The 20,045-nt window shown below is 43.8% G+C and overlaps 12 non-coding genes across 12 annotated transcripts; all 12 read right to left on the reverse strand.

Moving 5' to 3' along the window:
* Positions 1 to 168: 168 nt before the first annotated feature.
* TRNAM-CAU (transfer RNA methionine (anticodon CAU)) lies at positions 169 to 240 on the reverse strand. The gene has a single exon. It is a non-coding gene; the product is annotated as a tRNA-Met (tRNA).
* A 913-nt stretch (positions 241 to 1,153) lies between these two features.
* TRNAG-UCC (transfer RNA glycine (anticodon UCC)) lies at positions 1,154 to 1,225 on the reverse strand. Its single transcript has one exon. It is a non-coding gene; the product is annotated as a tRNA-Gly (tRNA).
* A 3,128-nt stretch (positions 1,226 to 4,353) lies between these two features.
* On the reverse strand, positions 4,354 to 4,425 carry TRNAG-UCC (transfer RNA glycine (anticodon UCC)). Its single transcript has one exon. It is a non-coding gene; the product is annotated as a tRNA-Gly (tRNA).
* A 1,513-nt stretch (positions 4,426 to 5,938) lies between these two features.
* TRNAG-CCC (transfer RNA glycine (anticodon CCC)) lies at positions 5,939 to 6,010 on the reverse strand. The gene has a single exon. It is a non-coding gene; the product is annotated as a tRNA-Gly (tRNA).
* A 1,529-nt stretch (positions 6,011 to 7,539) lies between these two features.
* Positions 7,540 to 7,611, reverse strand: TRNAG-UCC (transfer RNA glycine (anticodon UCC)). Its single transcript has one exon. It is a non-coding gene; the product is annotated as a tRNA-Gly (tRNA).
* Positions 7,612 to 10,740: 3,129 nt separating this feature from the next.
* Positions 10,741 to 10,812, reverse strand: TRNAG-UCC (transfer RNA glycine (anticodon UCC)). Its single transcript has one exon. It is a non-coding gene; the product is annotated as a tRNA-Gly (tRNA).
* A 1,522-nt stretch (positions 10,813 to 12,334) lies between these two features.
* On the reverse strand, positions 12,335 to 12,406 carry TRNAG-CCC (transfer RNA glycine (anticodon CCC)). The gene has a single exon. It is a non-coding gene; the product is annotated as a tRNA-Gly (tRNA).
* A 548-nt stretch (positions 12,407 to 12,954) lies between these two features.
* TRNAM-CAU (transfer RNA methionine (anticodon CAU)) lies at positions 12,955 to 13,026 on the reverse strand. Its single transcript has one exon. It is a non-coding gene; the product is annotated as a tRNA-Met (tRNA).
* A 913-nt stretch (positions 13,027 to 13,939) lies between these two features.
* TRNAG-UCC (transfer RNA glycine (anticodon UCC)) lies at positions 13,940 to 14,011 on the reverse strand. The gene has a single exon. It is a non-coding gene; the product is annotated as a tRNA-Gly (tRNA).
* Positions 14,012 to 15,524: 1,513 nt separating this feature from the next.
* TRNAG-CCC (transfer RNA glycine (anticodon CCC)) lies at positions 15,525 to 15,596 on the reverse strand. Its single transcript has one exon. It is a non-coding gene; the product is annotated as a tRNA-Gly (tRNA).
* A 1,533-nt stretch (positions 15,597 to 17,129) lies between these two features.
* On the reverse strand, positions 17,130 to 17,201 carry TRNAG-UCC (transfer RNA glycine (anticodon UCC)). The gene has a single exon. It is a non-coding gene; the product is annotated as a tRNA-Gly (tRNA).
* A 1,513-nt stretch (positions 17,202 to 18,714) lies between these two features.
* On the reverse strand, positions 18,715 to 18,786 carry TRNAG-CCC (transfer RNA glycine (anticodon CCC)). The gene has a single exon. It is a non-coding gene; the product is annotated as a tRNA-Gly (tRNA).
* Between the last annotated feature and the right edge of the window lie 1,259 nt (positions 18,787 to 20,045).

A 20,045-nucleotide genomic window follows, 5' to 3' on the forward strand; every position in this document is an offset into this window, starting at 1 on the left:
GTCTTTACTTTCAAAGTACAGGGTTGTACCTTTCACGATCACTCTTGTATTACACAGACACGAATAGTTGAGAAGTCTTTTCTCACATAGCTGGCACAAGCTTGCACTTTTCCTTTCTGGCTATGTGGAAATGACAGCTTGGTCCTTGGAAGGAAAATCAAGCAAAATTAGCAGAGGATGGTTTCGATCCATCGACCTCTGGGTTATGGGCCCAGCACGCTTCCACTGCGCCACTCTGCTCCTTTGTGAAAGTGTTCTCTTTATGCAGATGAGGAGGCATTCAGAGAAGTGACGTGGGATTGGTCGGGCTCTCACCTCATTTGCCTAAGTATATCGCAAGGCATGCTGGGTGCAGAAAATCTTTATCTTCCCCTCTCACAATCAGTCACAACTGAAAGTCCAGACCCTCTTAGGCACTAGCCGTTTCAGGCCTTTAACAAGACAACAGCTCTCCGACGCTCTCTGTCTCTCTCTCTCTCTGTGATCCTAGTGCTTGCATGCTCAGTATTTGGCTTTTCCTGGGAGCCAGAGATCTACCCGGCGAGGGCTTGCCGGTATAAGGCTTTAGAGCGTTTGGGAGCGTTCGGTACATGAGAGGACGTTGGACTGGAAGCTATGCAAATTTGAAGCATCCAAACTTCCTGCTGCAGTCGGAGGCTCTTTCCATGGACATCTGCCTTTTGGATTCCTCTAAACTTGCCCTCTGATGAAACATTTTGTGAGCTGCAGTTACCTCCGACGGCTACAAGGTGGTGCTACATTCAGGTGAGGGCACAAGTATGCACAAAATGTTGGGGACTTTTGCCAGATTTATTGCTGGACCTTGCATATTTTTTTCAGAGGCTAAATATTGCCTAGGAAATGCTTTTTAACATAGAGATGCTGGAGTTAAAATGTCTGGTCGGGCCTCAGCCCTTTCATTGTCTGCCCACTGTAACATATTTTTTTACCAGTACATGTGAGTGGTGACTCTGCTTTATGAAACTTATCATATATTAGGACAATGAATATAGCAGAAGGGGCGATCGAAATGCTTGCCTACATATTTGTTTATTTTTTATATAATGGCTGATTAACCTCTTAATTATATTACCATTTTGTGAAATGTTGCTTTAAAATATATCCTGCTTGCAGAATATATAAGTATTTGTACTGCGTTGGCCGGGAATCGAACCCGGGTCAACTGCTTGGAAGGCAGCTATGCTCACCACTATACCACCAACGCCCTCTGATCTTTGTGCTCTCGGTTCTAAACATTAGGACCCTGAGTTCAATGACTATCATGCACCAGCTTCAATGGTGCATTTGGTTTAGATACCAACATGAAAAGCAATAGAAAGTTTTTGTAGAGGGTAAGGAACTGGGATTGAAACCAAGGACAAAGCTGTGCAGAAGAGAAGAATGGAAAGCAGTAATACAAATAATAGATATGAACACATAGAGGCAGCATGGGAAGCAAAGCAGGGAAGAGAAATAGAGAACATTCCATGAAATGCCCAGGAGATAGATAAGAGCAGAACAAAAAAGGGAAGAATGAAATTCAAAGCCTCCACATAAAAGTGTTTGAAGGTCCCACCAGTCATTCATGCTTATTATTGTGTGCCTTTACTTTCAAAGTACAGTGTGGAGCTTTTGACGATCCCTCTCTTGTATTTCAGCAGACACAGATAGTTGAGAAGTCTTTTCTCACATAGCTGGCACAAGCTTGCGCTTTTCCTTGCTGGTAGCGTGGAAATGACAGCTTGGTCCTTGGAAGTAAAATCAAGCAAAATTAGCAGAGGATGGTTTCGATCCATCGACCTCTGGGTTATGGGCCCAGCACGCTTCCGCTGCGCCACTCTGCTCCGTTGTGAAAGTGTTCTTTTTATGCAGATAAGGAGCATTAGGCAGAGTAGCATGGGATTGGTCTGGCTCTCACCTCATTTGCATAAGTATATCCCAAGGCATGCTTGGGTGCAGAAAAACTTCATCTTCCCCTCTCACAATCAGTCATAACAGAAAGTCAGACACTCTTAGGCACTAGCCGTTTCAGGCCTTTATCAAGACAGTAGCTCTTGAACCATCTCTCTCTCGCTCTGTGATCCTAGCACTAGCATGCTCAGGATTTGGCTTTACCTTGGAGCCAGAGATATACCCGGTGAGGGCTTGCCCGGTGTGAGGCTTTTGAGCGTTTGGGAGCGTTCGGGACGTGAGTGGACGTTGGACAGGAAACTATGCGAATATGAAGCCTCCAACATTCCTGCTTCAGTGAGTGGTTCTTTCCATGGACATCTGACTCTTGGATTCCTCTCAACTTGCCTTCTGATAAAACATTTTGTGAGCAGCAGTTTCCTTCGACAGCTACAAGGTGGCGCTACATTCAGGTGAGAGCACAAGTATGCACAAAATGTTAGGGACTTTTGCCAGATTTATCGGTGGATCTTGCATATTTTTTCAGAGGCTAGATATTGCCTAGAAATGCTTTTTAACATAGAGATGCTGGAGTTACAATGTCTGGTCGGGCCTCAGCCCTTCCATTGTTTGCCCACTGTAACAAATTTATTACCAGCACATGTGTGTTGTGACTCTGCTTTATGAAACTTATCATATATTAGGACAATGTATGTAGCAGAAGGTGCGATTGAGATGTTTGCCCACGTATTTGTTTATTTTTTTATATATGGCTGATTAATCTGTTCGTGAAATTTCCATTTTGTGACATGTTGCATTACAATATATCCTGCTTGCAGAATATATAAGTATTTTCAGTGCGTTGGCCGGGAATCGAACCTGGGTCAACTGCTTGGGAAGCAGCTATGCTCACCACTATACCACCAACGCCCTCTGATGTGTTAGCTCACGGTTCTAAATATTACGTTGCAGAAATCAATGACTATCTTGCACCAGCTTCAATGGTGCATTTGGTTTAGATACCAACATGAGAAGCAGTAGAACGTTTTTTGCAGAGGGTAAGGAACTGGGGATTGAAACCAAGGACAAAGTTGTGCAGAAGAGAAGAAATGAAAAGCAACAGTACAAATAGTAGAAATGAGCATATATAGGCAGCATGGGAAGCAAAGCAGGGAAGAGAAAGAGAACATTCCATGAAATGCCCAGGAGATAGATAAGAGCAGAACAAAAAGGGAAGAATGAAATTCAAAGCATGCCCAGAAAGTTGTGTGAAGCTCCCACCAGTCAGTCATTTATGGTTATAATTGTGTGTCTTTACTTTCAAAGTACAGGGTTGTACCTTTCACGATCACTCTTGTATTACACAGACACGAATAGTTGAGAAGTCTTTTCTCACATAGCTGGCACAAGCTTGCACTTTTCCTTTCTGGCTATGTGGAAATGACAGCTTGGTCCTTGGAAGGAAAATCAAGCAAAATTAGCAGAGGATGGTTTCGATCCATCGACCTCTGGGTTATGGGCCCAGCACGCTTCCGCTGCGCCACTCTGCTCCTTTGTGAAAGTGTTCTCTTTATGCAGATGAGGAGGCATTCAGAGAAGTGACGTGGGATTGGTCGGGCTCTCACCTCATTTGCCTAAGTATATCGCAAGGCATGCTGGGTGCAGAAAATCTTTATCTTCCCCTCTCACAATCAGTCACAACTGAAAGTCCAGACCCTCTTAGGCACTAGCCGTTTCAGGCCTTTAACAAGACAACAGCTCTCTGACGCTCTCTGTCTCTCTCTCTCTCTGTGATCCTAGTGCTTGCATGCTCAGTATTTGGCTTTTCCTGGGAGCCAGAGATCTACCCGGTGAGGGCTTGCCGGTATAAGGCTTTAGAGCGTTTGGGAGCGTTCGGTACATGAGAGGACGTTGGACTGGAAGCTATGCAAATTTGAAGCATCCAAACTTCCTGCTGCAGTCGGAGGCTCTTTCCATGGACATCTGCCTTTTGGATTCCTCTAAACTTGCCCTCTGATGAAACATTTTGTGAGCTGCAGTTACCTCCGACGGCTACAAGGTGGTGCTACATTCAGGTGAGGGCACAAGTATGCACAAAATGTTGGGGACTTTTGCCAGATTTATTGCTGGACCTTGCATATTTTTTTCAGAGGCTAAATATTGCCTAGGAAATGCTTTTTAACATAGAGATGCTGGAGTTAAAATGTCTGGTCGGGCCTCAGCCCTTTCATTGTCTGCCCACTGTAACATATTTTTTTACCAGTACATGTGAGTGGTGACTCTGCTTTATGAAACTTATCATATATTAGGACAATGAATATAGCAGAAGGGGCGATCGAAATGCTTGCCTACATATTTGTTTATTTTTTATATAATGGCTGATTAACCTCTTAATTATATTACCATTTTGTGAAATGTTGCTTTAAAATATATCCTGCTTGCAGAATATATAAGTATTTGTACTGCGTTGGCCGGGAATCGAACCCGGGTCAACTGCTTGGAAGGCAGCTATGCTCACCACTATACCACCAACGCCCTCTGATCTTTGTGCTCTCGGTTCTAAACATTAGGACCCTGAGTTCAATGACTATCATGCACCAGCTTCAATGGTGCATTTGGTTTAGATACCAACATGAAAAGCAATAGAAAGTTTTTGTAGAGGGTAAGGAACTGGGATTGAAACCAAGGACAAAGCTGTGCAGAAGAGAAGAATGGAAAGCAGCAATACAAATAATAGATATGAACACATAGAGGCAGCATGGGAAGCAAAGCAGGGAAGAGAAATAGAGAACATTCCATGAAATGCCCAGGAGATAGATAAGAGCAGAACAAAAAAGGGAAGAATGAAATTCAAAGCCTCCACATAAAAGTGTTTGAAGGTCCCACCAGTCATTCATGCTTATTATTGTGTGCCTTTACTTTCAAAGTACAGTGTGGAGCTTTTGACGATCCCTCTCTTGTATTTCAGCAGACACAGATAGTTGAGAAGTCTTTTCTCACATAGCTGGCACAAGCTTGCGCTTTTCCTTGCTGGTAGCGTGGAAATGACAGCTTGGTCCTTGGAAGTAAAATCAAGCAAAATTAGCAGAGGATGGTTTCGATCCATCGACCTCTGGGTTATGGGCCCAGCACGCTTCCGCTGCGCCACTCTGCTCCGTTGTGAAAGTGTTCTTTTTATGCAGATAAGGAGCATTAGGCAGAGTAGCATGGGATTGGTCTGGCTCTCACCTCATTTGCATAAGTATATCCCAAGGCATGCTGGGTGCAGAAAAACTTCATCTTCCCCTCTCACAATCAGTCATAACTGAAAGTCAGACACTCTTAGGCACTAGCCGTTTCAGGCCTTTATCAAGACAGTAGCTCTTGAACCATCTCTCTCTCGCTCTGTGATCCTAGCACTAGCATGCTCAGGATTTGGCTTTACCTTGGAGCCAGAGATATACCCGGTGAGGGCTTGCCCGGTGTGAGGCTTTTGAGCGTTTGGGAGCGTCGTGGACGTTGGACAGGAAACTATGCGAATATGAAGCCTCCAACATTCCTGCTTCAGTGAGTGGTTCTTTCCATGGACATCTGACTCTTGGATTCCTCTCAACTTGCCTTCTGATAAAACATTTTGTGAGCAGCAGTTTCCTTCGACAGCTACAAGGTGGCGCTACATTCAGGTGAGAGCACAAGTATGCACAAAATGTTAGGGACTTTTGCCAGATTTATCGGTGGATCTTGCATATTTTTTTCAGAGGCTAGATATTGCCTAGAAATGCTTTTTAACATAGAGATGCTGGAGTTACAATGTCTGGTCGGGCCTCAGCCCTTCCATTGTTTGCCCACTGTAACAAATTTATTACCAGCACATGTGTGTTGTGACTCTGCTTTATGAAACTTATCATATATTAGGACAATGTATGTAGCAGAAGGTGCAATTGAGATGTTTGCCCACGTATTTGTTTATTTTTTTATATATGGCTGATTAATCTGTTCGTGAAATTTCCATTTTGTGACATGTTGCATTACAATATATCCTGCTTGCAGAATATATAAGTATTTTCAGTGCGTTGGCCGGGAATCGAACCCGGGTCAACTGCTTGGGAAGCAGCTATGCTCACCACTATATCACCAACGCCCTCTGATGTGTTAGCTCTCGGTTCTAAATATTACGTTGCAGAAATCAATGACTATCTTGCACCAGCTTCAATGGTGCATTTGGTTTAGATACCAACATGAGAAGCAGTAGAACGTTTTTTGCAGAGGGTAAGGAACTGGGGATTGAAACCAAGGACAAAGTTGTGCAGAAGAGAAGAAATGAAAAGCAACAGTACAAATAGTAGAAATGAGCATATATAGGCAGCATGGGAAGCAAAGCAGGGAAGAGAAAGAGAACATTCCATGAAATGCCCAGGAGATAGATAAGAGCAGAACAAAAAGGGAAGAATGAAATTCAAAGCATGCCCAGAAAGTTGTGTGAAGCTCCCACCAGTCATTTATGGTTATAATTGTGTGTCTTTACTTTCAAAGTACAGGGTTGTACCTTTCACGATCACTCTTGTATTACACAGACACGAATAGTTGAGAAGTCTTTTCTCACATAGCTGGTACAAGCTTGCACTTTTCCTTTCTGGCTATGTGGAAATGACAGCTTGGTCCTTGGAAGGAAAATCAAGCAAAATTAGCAGAGGATGGTTTCGATCCATCGACCTCTGGGTTATGGGCCCAGCACGCTTCCGCTGCGCCACTCTGCTCCTTTGTGAAAGTGTTCTGTTTATGCAGATGAGGAGGCATTCAGAGAAGTGACGTGGGATTGGTCGGGCTCTCACCTCATTTGCCTAAGTATATCGCAAGGCATGCTGGGTGCAGAAAATCTTTATCTTCCCCTCTCACAATCAGTCACAACTGAAAGTCCAGACCCTCTTATTCACTAGCCGTTTCAGGCCTTTAACAAGACAACAGCTCTCCGACGCTCTCTGTCTCTCTCTCTCTCTGTGATCCTAGTGCTTGCATGCTCAGTATTTGGCTTTACCTGGGAGCCAGAGATCTACCCGGTGAGGGCTTGCCGGTATAAGGCTTTAGAGCGTTTGGGAGCGTTCGGTACATGAGAGGACGTTGGACTGGAAGCTATGCAAATTTGAAGCATCCAAACTTCCTGCTGCAGTCGGAGGCTCTTTCCATGGACATCTGCCTTTTGGATTCCTCTAAACTTGCCCTCTGATGAAACATTTTGTGAGCTGCAGTTACCTCCGACGGCTACAAGGTGGTGCTACATTCAGGTGAGGGCACAAGTATGCACAAAATGTTGGGGACTTTTGCCAGATTTATTGCTGGATCTTGCATATTTTTTTCAGAGGCTAAATATTGCCTAGGAAATGCTTTTTAACATAGAGATGCTGGAGTTAAAATGTCTGGTCGGGCCTCAGCCCTTTCATTGTCTGCCCACTGTAACATATTTTTTTACCAGTACATGTGAGTGGTGACTCTGCTTTATGAAACTTATCATATATTAGGACAATGAATATAGCAGAAGGGGCGATCGAAATGCTTGCCTACATATTTGTTTATTTTTTATATAATGGCTGATTAACCTCTTAATTATATTACCATTTTGTGAAATGTTGCTTTAAAATATATCCTGCTTGCAGAATATATAAGTATTTGTACTGCGTTGGCCGGGAATCGAACCCGGGTCAACTGCTTGGAAGGCAGCTATGCTCACCACTATACCACCAACGCCCTCTGATCTTTGCGCTCTCGGTTCTAAACATTAGGACCCTGAGTTCAATGACTATCATGCACCAGCTTCAATGGTGCATTTGGTTTAGATACCAACATGAAAAGCAATAGAAAGTTTTTGTAGAGGGTAAGGAACTGGGATTGAAACCAAGGACAAAGCTGTGCAGAAGAGAAGAATGGAAAGCAGCAATACAAATAATAGATATGAACACATAGAGGCAGCATGGGAAGCAAAGCAGGGAAGAGAAATAGAGAACATTCCATGAAATGCCCAGGAGATAGATAAGAGCAGAACAAAAAAGGGAAGAATGAAATTCAAAGCCTCCACATAAAAGTGTTTGAAGGTCCCACCAGTCATTCATGCTTATTATTGTGTGCCTTTACTTTCAAAGTACAGTGTGGAGCTTTTGACGATCCCTCTCTTGTATTTCAGCAGACACAGATAGTTGAGAAGTCTTTTCTCACATAGCTGGCACAAGCTTGCGCTTTTCCTTGCTGGTAGCGTGGAAATGACAGCTTGGTCCTTGGAAGTAAAATCAAGCAAAATTAGCAGAGGATGGTTTCGATCCATCGACCTCTGGGTTATGGGCCCAGCACGCTTCCGCTGCGCCACTCTGCTCCGTTGTGAAAGTGTTCTTTTTATGCAGATAAGGAGCATTAGGCAGAGTAGCATGGGATTGGTCTGGCTCTCACCTCATTTGCATAAGTATATCCCAAGGCATGCTGGGTGCAGAAAAACTTCATCTTCCCCTCTCACAATCAGTAATAACTGAAAGTCAGACACTCTTAGGCACTAGCCGTTTCAGGCCTTTATCAAGACAGTAGCTCTTGAACCATCTCTCTCTCGCTCTGTGATCCTAGCACTAGCATGCTCAGGATTTGGCTTTACCTTGGAGCCAGAGATATACCCGGTGAGGGCTTGCCTGGTGTGAGGCTTTTGAGCGTTTGGGAGCGTTCGGGACGTGAGTGGACGTTGGACAGGAAACTATGCGAATATGAAGCCTCCAACATTCCTGCTTCAGTGAGTGGTTCTTTCCATGGACATCTGACTCTTGGATTCCTCTCAACTTGCCTTCTGATAAAACATTTTGTGAGCAGCAGTTTCCTTCGACAGCTACAAGGTGGCGCTACATTCAGGTGAGAGCACAAGTATGCACAAAATGTTAGGGACTTTTGCCAGATTTATCGGTGGATCTTGCATATTTTTTCAGAGGCTAGATATTGCCTAGAAATGCTTTTTAACATAGAGATGCTGGAGTTACAATGTCTGGTCGGGCCTCAGCCCTTCCATTGTTTGCCCACTGTAACAAATTTATTACCAGCACATGTGTGTTGTGACTCTGCTTTATGAAACTTATCATATATTAGGACAATGTATGTAGCAGAAGGTGCGATTGAGATGTTTGCCCACGTATTTGTTTATTTTTTTATATATGGCTGATTAATCTGTTCGTGAAATTTCCATTTTGTGACATGTTGCATTACAATATATCCTGCTTGCAGAATATATAAGTATTTTCAGTGCGTTGGCTGGGAATCGAACCCGGGTCAACTGCTTGGGAAGCAGCTATGCTCACCACTATACCACCAACGCCCTCTGATGTGTTAGCTCTCGGTTCTAAATATTACGTTGCAGAAATCAATGACTATCTTGCACCAGCTTCAATGGTGCATTTGGTTTAGATACCAACATGAGAAGCAGTAGAACGTTTTTTGCAGAGGGTAAGGAACTGGGGATTGAAACCAAGGACAAAGTTGTGCAGAAGAGAAGAAATGAAAAGCAACAGTACAAATAGTAGAAATGAGCATATATAGGCAGCATGGGAAGCAAAGCAGGGAAGAGAAAGAGAACATTCCATGAAATGCCCAGGAGATAGATAAGAGCAGAACAAAAAGGGAAGAATGAAATTCAAAGCATGCCCAGAAAGTTGTGTGAAGCTCCCACCAGTCAGTCATTTATGGTTATAATTGTGTGTCTTTACTTTCAAAGTACAGGGTTGTACCTTTCACGATCACTCTTGTATTACACAGACACGAATAGTTGAGAAGTCTTTTCTCACATAGCTGGCACAAGCTTGCACTTTTCCTTTCTGGCTATGTGGAAATGACAGCTTGGTCCTTGGAAGGAAAATCAAGCAAAATTAGCAGAGGATGGTTTCGATCCATCGACCTCTGGGTTATGGGCCCAGCACGCTTCCGCTGCGCCACTCTGCTCCTTTGTGAAAGTGTTCTCTTTATGCAGATGAGGAGGCATTCAGAGAAGTGACGTGGGATTGGTCGGGCTCTCACCTCATTTGCCTAAGTATATCGCAAGGCATGCTGGGTGCAGAAAATCTTTATCTTCCCCTCTCACAATCAGTCACAACTGAAAGTCCAGACCCTCTTAGGCACTAGCCGTTTCAGGCCTTTAACAAGACAACAGCTCTCTGACGCTCTCTGTCTCTCTCTCTCTCTCTGTGATCCTAGTGCTTGCATGCTCAGTATTTGGCTTTTCCTGGGAGCCAGAGATCTACCCGGTGAGGGCTTGCCGGTATAAGGCTTTAGAGCGTTTGGGAGCGTTCGGTACATGAGAGGACGTTGGACTGGAAGCTATGCAAATTTGAAGCATCCAAACTTCCTGCTGCAGTCGGAGGCTCTTTCCATGGACATCTGCCTTTTGGATTCCTCTAAACTTGCCCTCTGATGAAACATTTTGTGAGCTGCAGTTACCTCCGACGGCTACAAGGTGGTGCTACATTCAGGTGAGGGCACAAGTATGCACAAAATGTTGGGGACTTTTGCCAGATTTATTGCTGGACCTTGCATATTTTTTTCAGAGGCTAAATATTGCCTAGGAAATGCTTTTTAACATAGAGATGCTGGAGTTAAAATGTCTGGTCGGGCCTCAGCCCTTTCATTGTCTGCCCACTGTAACATATTTTTTTACCAGTACATGTGAGTGGTGACTCTGCTTTATGAAACTTATCATATATTAGGACAATGAATATAGCAGAAGGGGCGATCGAAATGCTTGCCTACATATTTGTTTATTTTTTATATAATGGCTGATTAACCTCTTAATTATATTACCATTTTGTGAAATGTTGCTTTAAAATATATCCTGCTTGCAGAATATATAAGTATTTGTACTGCGTTGGCCGGGAATCGAACCCGGGTCAACTGCTTGGAAGGCAGCTATGCTCACCACTATACCACCAACGCCCTCTGATCTTTGTGCTCTCGGTTCTAAACATTAGGACCCTGAGTTCAATGACTATCATGCACCAGCTTCAATGGTGCATTTGGTTTAGATACCAACATGAAAAGCAATAGAAAGTTTTTGTAGAGGGTAAGGAACTGGGATTGAAACCAAGGACAAAGCTGTGCAGAAGAGAAGAATGGAAAGCAGCAATACAAATAATAGATATGAACACATAGAGGCAGCATGGGAAGCAAAGCAGGGAAGAGAAATAGAGAACATTCCATGAAATGCCCAGGAGATAGATAAGAGCAGAACAAAAAAGGGAAGAATGAAATTCAAAGCCTCCACATAAAAGTGTTTGAAGGTCCCACCAGTCATTCATGCTTATTATTGTGTGCCTTTACTTTCAAAGTACAGTGTGGAGCTTTTGACGATCCCTCTCTTGTATTTCAGCAGACACAGATAGTTGAGAAGTCTTTTCTCACATAGCTGGCACAAGCTTGCGCTTTTCCTTGCTGGTAGCGTGGAAATGACAGCTTGGTCCTTGGAAGTAAAATCAAGCAAAATTAGCAGAGGATGGTTTCGATCCATCGACCTCTGGGTTATGGGCCCAGCACGCTTCCGCTGCGCCACTCTGCTCCGTTGTGAAAGTGTTCTTTTTATGCAGATAAGGAGCATTAGGCAGAGTAGCATGGGATTGGTCTGGCTCTCACCTCATTTGCATAAGTATATCCCAAGGCATGCTGGGTGCAGAAAAACTTCATCTTCCCCTCTCACAATCAGTCATAACTGAAAGTCAGACACTCTTAGGCACTAGCCGTTTCAGGCCTTTATCAAGACAGTAGCTCTTGAACCATCTCTCTCTCGCTCTGTGATCCTAGCACTAGCATGCTCAGGATTTGGCTTTACCTTGGAGCCAGAGATATACCCGGTGAGGGCTTGCCCGGTGTGAGGCTTTTGAGCGTTTGGGAGCGTTCGGGACGTGAGTGGACGTTGGACAGGAAACTATGCGAATATGAAGCCTCCAACATTCCTGCTTCAGTGAGTGGTTCTTTCCATGGACATCTGACTCTTGGATTCCTCTCAACTTGCCTTCTGATAAAACATTTTGTGAGCAGCAGTTTCCTTCGACAGCTACAAGGTGGCGCTACATTCAGGTGAGAGCACAAGTATGCACAAAATGTTAGGGACTTTTGCCAGATTTATCGGTGGATCTTGCATATTTTTTCAGAGGCTAGATATTGCCTAGAAATGCTTTTTAACATAGAGATGCTGGAGTTACAATGTCTGGTCGGGCCTCAGCCCTTCCATTGTTTGCCCACTGTAACAAATTTATTACCAGCACATGTGTGTTGTGACTCTGCTTTATGAAACTTATCATATATTAGGACAATGTATGTAGCAGAAGGTGCGATTGAGATGTTTGCCCACGTATTTGTTTATTTTTTTATATATGGCTGATTAATCTGTTCGTGAAATTTCCATTTTGTGACATGTTGCATTACAATATATCCTGCTTGCAGAATATATAAGTATTTTCAGTGCGTTGGCCGGGAATCGAACCCGGGTCAACTGCTTGGGAAGCAGCTATGCTCACCACTATACCACCAACGCCCTCTGATGTGTTAGCTCTCGGTTCTAAATATTACGTTGCAGAAATCAATGACTATCTTGCACCAGCTTCAATGGTGCATTTGGTTTAGATACCAACATGAGAAGCAGTAGAACGTTTTTTGCAGAGGGTAAGGAACTGGGGATTGAAACCAAGGACAAAGTTGTGCAGAAGAGAAGAAATGAAAAGCAACAGTACAAATAGTAGAAATGAGCATATATAGGCAGCATGGGAAGCAAAGCAGGGAAGAGAAAGAGAACATTCCATGAAATGCCCAGGAGATATATAAGAGCAGAACAAAAAGGGAAGAATGAAATTCAAAGCATGCCCAGAAAGTTGTGTGAAGCTCCCACCAGTCAGTCATTTATGGTTATAATTGTGTGTCTTTACTTTCAAAGTACAGGGTTGTACCTTTCACGATCACTCTTGTATTACACAGACACGAATAGTTGAGAAGTCTTTTCTCACATAGCTGGCACAAGCTTGCACTTTTCCTTTCTGGCTATGTGGAAATGACAGCTTGGTCCTTGGAAGGAAAATCAAGCAAAATTAGCAGAGGATGGTTTCGATCCATCGACCTCTGGGTTATGGGCCCAGCACGCTTCCACTGCGCCACTCTGCTCCTTTGTGAAAGTGTTCTCTTTATGCAGATGAGGAGGCATTCAGAGAAGTGACGTGGGATTGGTCGGGCTCTCACCTCATTTGCCTAAGTATATCGCAAGGCATGCTGGGTGCAGAAAATCTTTATCTTCCCCTCTCACAATCAGTCACAACTGAAAGTCCAGACCCTCTTAGGCACTAGCCGTTTCAGGCCTTTAACAAGACAACAGCTCTCCGACGCTCTCTGTCTCTCTCTCTCTCTGTGATCCTAGTGCTTGCATGCTCAGTATTTGGCTTTTCCTGGGAGCCAGAGATCTACCCGGCGAGGGCTTGCCGGTATAAGGCTTTAGAGCGTTTGGGAGCGTTCGGTACATGAGAGGACGTTGGACTGGAAGCTATGCAAATTTGAAGCATCCAAACTTCCTGCTGCAGTCGGAGGCTCTTTCCATGGACATCTGCCTTTTGGATTCCTCTAAACTTGCCCTCTGATGAAACATTTTGTGAGCTGCAGTTACCTCCGACGGCTACAAGGTGGTGCTACATTCAGGTGAGGGCACAAGTATGCACAAAATGTTGGGGACTTTTGCCAGATTTATTGCTGGACCTTGCATATTTTTTTCAGAGGCTAAATATTGCCTAGGAAATGCTTTTTAACATAGAGATGCTGGAGTTAAAATGTCTGGTCGGGCCTCAGCCCTTTCATTGTCTGCCCACTGTAACATATTTTTTTACCAGTACATGTGAGTGGTGACTCTGCTTTATGAAACTTATCATATATTAGGACAATGAATATAGCAGAAGGGGCGATCGAAATGCTTGCCTACATATTTGTTTATTTTTTATATAATGGCTGATTAACCTCTTAATTATATTACCATTTTGTGAAATGTTGCTTTAAAATATATCCTGCTTGCAGAATATATAAGTATTTGTACTGCGTTGGCCGGGAATCGAACCCGGGTCAACTGCTTGGAAGGCAGCTATGCTCACCACTATACCACCAACGCCCTCTGATCTTTGTGCTCTCGGTTCTAAACATTAGGACCCTGAGTTCAATGACTATCATGCACCAGCTTCAATGGTGCATTTGGTTTAGATACCAACATGAAAAGCAATAGAAAGTTTTTGTAGAGGGTAAGGAACTGGGATTGAAACCAAGGACAAAGCTGTGCAGAAGAGAAGAATGGAAAGCAGTAATACAAATAATAGATATGAACACATAGAGGCAGCATGGGAAGCAAAGCAGGGAAGAGAAATAGAGAACATTCCATGAAATGCCCAGGAGATAGATAAGAGCAGAACAAAAAAGGGAAGAATGAAATTCAAAGCCTCCACATAAAAGTGTTTGAAGGTCCCACCAGTCATTCATGCTTATTATTGTGTGCCTTTACTTTCAAAGTACAGTGTGGAGCTTTTGACGATCCCTCTCTTGTATTTCAGCAGACACAGATAGTTGAGAAGTCTTTTCTCACATAGCTGGCACAAGCTTGCGCTTTTCCTTGCTGGTAGCGTGGAAATGACAGCTTGGTCCTTGGAAGTAAAATCAAGCAAAATTAGCAGAGGATGGTTTCGATCCATCGACCTCTGGGTTATGGGCCCAGCACGCTTCCGCTGCGCCACTCTGCTCCGTTGTGAAAGTGTTCTTTTTATGCAGATAAGGAGCATTAGGCAGAGTAGCATGGGATTGGTCTGGCTCTCACCTCATTTGCATAAGTATATCCCAAGGCATGCTTGGGTGCAGAAAAACTTCATCTTCCCCTCTCACAATCAGTCATAACAGAAAGTCAGACACTCTTAGGCACTAGCCGTTTCAGGCCTTTATCAAGACAGTAGCTCTTGAACCATCTCTCTCTCGCTCTGTGATCCTAGCACTAGCATGCTCAGGATTTGGCTTTACCTTGGAGCCAGAGATATACCCGGTGAGGGCTTGCCCGGTGTGAGGCTTTTGAGCGTTCGGGACGTGAGTGGACGTTGGACAGGAAACTATGCGAATATGAAGCCTCCAACATTCCTGCTTCAGTGAGTGGTTCTTTCCATGGACATCTGACTCTTGGATTCCTCTCAACTTGCCTTCTGATAAAACATTTTGTGAGCAGCAGTTTCCTTCGACAGCTACAAGGTGGCGCTACATTCAGGTGAGAGCACAAGTATGCACAAAATGTTAGGGACTTTTGCCAGATTTATCGGTGGATCTTGCATATTTTTTCAGAGGCTAGATATTGCCTAGAAATGCTTTTTAACATAGAGATGCTGGAGTTACAATGTCTGGTCGGGCCTCAGCCCTTCCATTGTTTGCCCACTGTAACAAATTTATTACCAGCACATGTGTGTTGTGACTCTGCTTTATGAAACTTATCATATATTAGGACAATGTATGTAGCAGAAGGTGCGATTGAGATGTTTGCCCACGTATTTGTTTATTTTTTTATATATGGCTGATTAATCTGTTCGTGAAATTTCCATTTCGTGACATGTTGCATTACAATATATCCTGCTTGCAGAATATATAAGTATTTTCAGTGCGTTGGCCGGGAATCGAACCCGGGTCAACTGCTTGGGAAGCAGCTATGCTCACCACTATACCACCAACGCCCTCTGATGTGTTAGCTCTCGGTTCTAAATATTACGTTGCAGAAATCAATGACTATCTTGCACCAGCTTCAATGGTGCATTTGGTTTAGATACCAACATGAGAAGCAGTAGAACGTTTTTTGCAGAGGGTAAGGAACTGGGGATTGAAACCAAGGACAAAGTTGTGCAGAAGAGAAGAAATGAAAAGCAACAGTACAAATAGTAGAAATGAGCATATATAGGCAGCATGGGAAGCAAAGCAGGGAAGAGAAAGAGAACATTCCATGAAATGCCCAGGAGATATATAAGAGCAGAACAAAAAGGGAAGAATGAAATTCAAATCATGCCCAGAAAGTTGTGTGAAGCTCCCACCAGTCAGTCATTTATGGTTATAATTGTGTGTCTTTACTTTCAAAGTACAGGGTTGTACCTTTCACGATCACTCTTGTATTACACAGACACGAATAGTTGAGAAGTCTTTTCTCACATAGCTGGCACAAGCTTGCACTTTTCCTTTCTGGCTATGTGGAAATGACAGCTTGGTCCTTGGAAGGAAAATCAAGCAAAATTAGCAGAGGATGGTTTCGATCCATCGACCTCTGGGTTATGGGCCCAGCACGCTTCCGCTGCGCCACTCTGCTCCTTTGTGAAAGTGTTCTCTTTATGCAGATGAGGAGGCATTCAGAGAAGTGACGTGGGATTGGTCGGGCTCTCACCTCATTTGCCTAAGTATATCGCAAGGCATGCTGGGTGCAGAAAATCTTTATCTTCCCCTCTCACAATCAGTCACAACTGAAAGTCCAGACCCTCTTATTCACTAGCCGTTTCAGGCCTTTAACAAGACAACAGCTCTCCGACGCTCTCTGTCTCTCTCTCTCTCTGTGATCCTAGTGCTTGCATGCTCAGTATTTGGCTTTTCCTGGGAGCCAGAGATCTACCCGGTGAGGGCTTGCCGGTATAAGGCTTTAGAGCGTTTGGGAGCGTTCGGTACATGAGAGGACGTTGGACTGGAAGCTATGCAAATTTGAAGCATCCAAACTTCCTGCTGCAGTCGGAGGCTCTTTCCATGGACATCTGCCTTTTGGATTCCTCTAAACTTGCCCTCTGATGAAACATTTTGTGAGCTGCAGTTACCTCCGACGGCTACAAGGTGGTGCTACATTCAGGTGAGGGCACAAGTATGCACAAAATGTTGGGGACTTTTGCCAGATTTATTGCTGGATCTTGCATATTTTTTTCAGAGGCTAAATATTGCCTAGGAAATGCTTTTTAACATAGAGATGCTGGAGTTAAAATGTCTGGTTGGGCCTCAGCCCTTTCATTGTCTGCCCACTGTAACATATTTTTTTACCAGTACATGTGAGTGGTGACTCTGCTTTATGAAACTTATCATATATTAGGACAATGAATATAGCAGAAGGGGCGATCGAAATGCTTGCCTACATATTTGTTTATTTTTTATATAATGGCTGATTAACCTCTTAATTATATTACCATTTTGTGAAATGTTGCTTTAAAATATATCCTGCTTGCAGAATATATAAGTATTTGTACTGCGTTGGCCGGGAATCGAACCCGGGTCAACTGCTTGGAAGGCAGCTATGCTCACCACTATACCACCAACGCCCTCTGATCTTTGCGCTCTCGGTTCTAAACATTAGGACCCTGAGTTCAATGACTATCATGCACCAGCTTCAATGGTGCATTTGGTTTAGATACCAACATGAAAAGCAATAGAAAGTTTTTGTAGAGGGTAAGGAACTGGGATTGAAACCAAGGACAAAGCTGTGCAGAAGAGAAGAATGGAAAGCAGTAATACAAATAATAGATATGAACACATAGAGGCAGCATGGGAAGCAAAGCAGGGAAGAGAAATAGAGAACATTCCATGAAATGCCCAGGAGATAGATAAGAGCAGAACAAAAAAGGGAAGAATGAAATTCAAAGCCTCCACATAAAAGTGTTTGAAGGTCCCACCAGTCATTCATGCTTATTATTGTGTGCCTTTACTTTCAAAGTACAGTGTGGAGCCTTTGACGATCCCTCTCTTGTATTTCAGCAGACACAGATAGTTGAGAAGTCTTTTCTCACATAGCTGGCACAAGCTTGCGCTTTTCCTTGCTGGTAGCGTGGAAATGACAGCTTGGTCCTTGGAAGTAAAATCAAGCAAAATTAGCAGAGGATGGTTTCGCTCCATCGACCTCTGGGTTATGGGCCCAGCACGCTTCCGCTGCGCCACTCTGCTCCGTTGTGAAAGTGTTCTTTTTATGCAGATAAGGAGCATTAGGCAGAGTAGCATGGGATTGGTCTGGCTCTCACCTCATTTGCATAAGTATATCCCAAGGCATGCTGAGTGCAGAAAAACTTCATCTTCCCCTCTCACAATCAGTCATAACTGAAAGTCAGACACTCTTAGGCACTAGCCGTTTCAGGCCTTTATCAAGACAGTAGCTCTTGAACCATCTCTCTCTCGCTCTGTGATCCTAGCACTAGCATGCTCAGGATTTGGCTTTACCTTGGAGCCAGAGATATACCCGGTGAGGGCTTGCCCGGTGTGAGGCTTTTGAGCGTTTGGGAGCGTTGTGGACGTTGGACAGGAAACTATGCGAATATGAAGCCTCCAACATTCCTGCTTCAGTGAGTGGTTCTTTCCATGGACATCTGACTCTTGGATTCCTCTCAACTTGCCTTCTGATAAAACATTTTGTGAGCAGCAGTTTCCTTCGACAGCTACAAGGTGGCGCTACATTCAGGTGAGAGCACAAGTATGCACAAAATGTTAGGGACTTTTGCCAGATTTATCGGTGGATCTTGCATATTTTTTTCAGAGGCTAGATATTGCCTAGAAATGCTTTTTAACATAGAGATGCTGGAGTTACAATGTCTGGTCGGGCCTCAGCCCTTCCATTGTTTGCCCACTGTAACAAATTTATTACCAGCACATGTGTGTTGTGACTCTGCTTTATGAAACTTATCATATATTAGGACAATGTATGTAGCAGAAGGTGCGATTGAGATGTTTGCCCACGTATTTGTTTATTTTTTTATATATGGCTGATTAATCTGTTCGTGAAATTTCCATTTTGTGACATGTTGCATTACAATATATCCTGCTTGCAGAATATATAAGTATTTTCAGTGCGTTGGCCGGGAATCGAACCCGGGTCAACTGCTTGGGAAGCAGCTATGCTCACCACTATACCACCAACGCCCTCTGATGTGTTAGCTCTCGGTTCTAAATATTACGTTGCAGAAATCAATGACTATCTTGCACCAGCTTCAATGGTGCATTTGGTTTAGATACCAACATGAGAAGCAGTAGAACGTTTTTTGCAGAGGGTAAGGAACTGGGGATTGAAACCAAGGACAAAGTTGTGCAGAAGAGAAGAAATGAAAAGCAACAGTACAAATAGTAGAAATGAGCATATATAGGCAGCATGGGAAGCAAAGCAGGGAAGAGAAAGAGAACATTCCATGAAATGCCCAGGAGATAGATAAGAGCAGAACAAAAAGGGAAGAATGAAATTCAAAGCATGCCCAGAAAGTTGTGTGAAGCTCCCACCAGTCATTTATGGTTATAATTGTGTGTCTTTACTTTCAAAGTACAGGGTTGTACCTTTCACGATCACTCTTGTATTACACAGACACGAATAGTTGAGAAGTCTTTTCTCACATAGCTGGTACAAGCTTGCACTTTTCCTTTCTGGCTATGTGGAAATGACAGCTTGGTCCTTGGAAGGAAAATCAAGCAAAATTAGCAGAGGATGGTTTCGATCCATCGACCTCTGGGTTATGGGCCCAGCACGCTTCCGCTGCGCCACTCTGCTCCTTTGTGAAAGTGTTCTGTTTATGCAGATGAGGAGGCATTCAGAGAAGTGACGTGGGATTGGTCGGGCTCTCACCTCATTTGCCTAAGTATATCGCAAGGCATGCTGGGTGCAGAAAATCTTTATCTTCCCCTCTCACAATCAGTCACAACTGAAAGTCCAGACCCTCTTATTCACTAGCCGTTTCAGGCCTTTAACAAGACAACAGCTCTCCGACGCTCTCTGTCTCTCTCTCTCTCTGTGATCCTAGTGCTTGCATGCTCAGTATTTGGCTTTACCTGGGAGCCAGAGATCTACCCGGTGAGGGCTTGCCGGTATAAGGCTTTAGAGCGTTTGGGAGCGTTCGGTACATGAGAGGACGTTGGACTGGAAGCTATGCAAATTTGAAGCATCCAAACTTCCTGCTGCAGTCGGAGGCTCTTTCCATGGACATCTGCCTTTTGGATTCCTCTAAACTTGCCCTCTGATGAAACATTTTGTGAGCTGCAGTTACCTCCGACGGCTACAAGGTGGTGCTACATTCAGGTGAGGGCACAAGTATGCACAAAATGTTGGGGACTTTTGCCAGATTTATTGCTGGATCTTGCATATTTTTTTCAGAGGCTAAATATTGCCTAGGAAATGCTTTTTAACATAGAGATGC

This window comes from Lissotriton vulgaris, chromosome 9 (genome assembly GCF_964263255.1).
Source record: "Lissotriton vulgaris chromosome 9, aLisVul1.2, whole genome shotgun sequence".
Taxonomy (NCBI): domain Eukaryota; kingdom Metazoa; phylum Chordata; class Amphibia; order Caudata; family Salamandridae; genus Lissotriton; species Lissotriton vulgaris.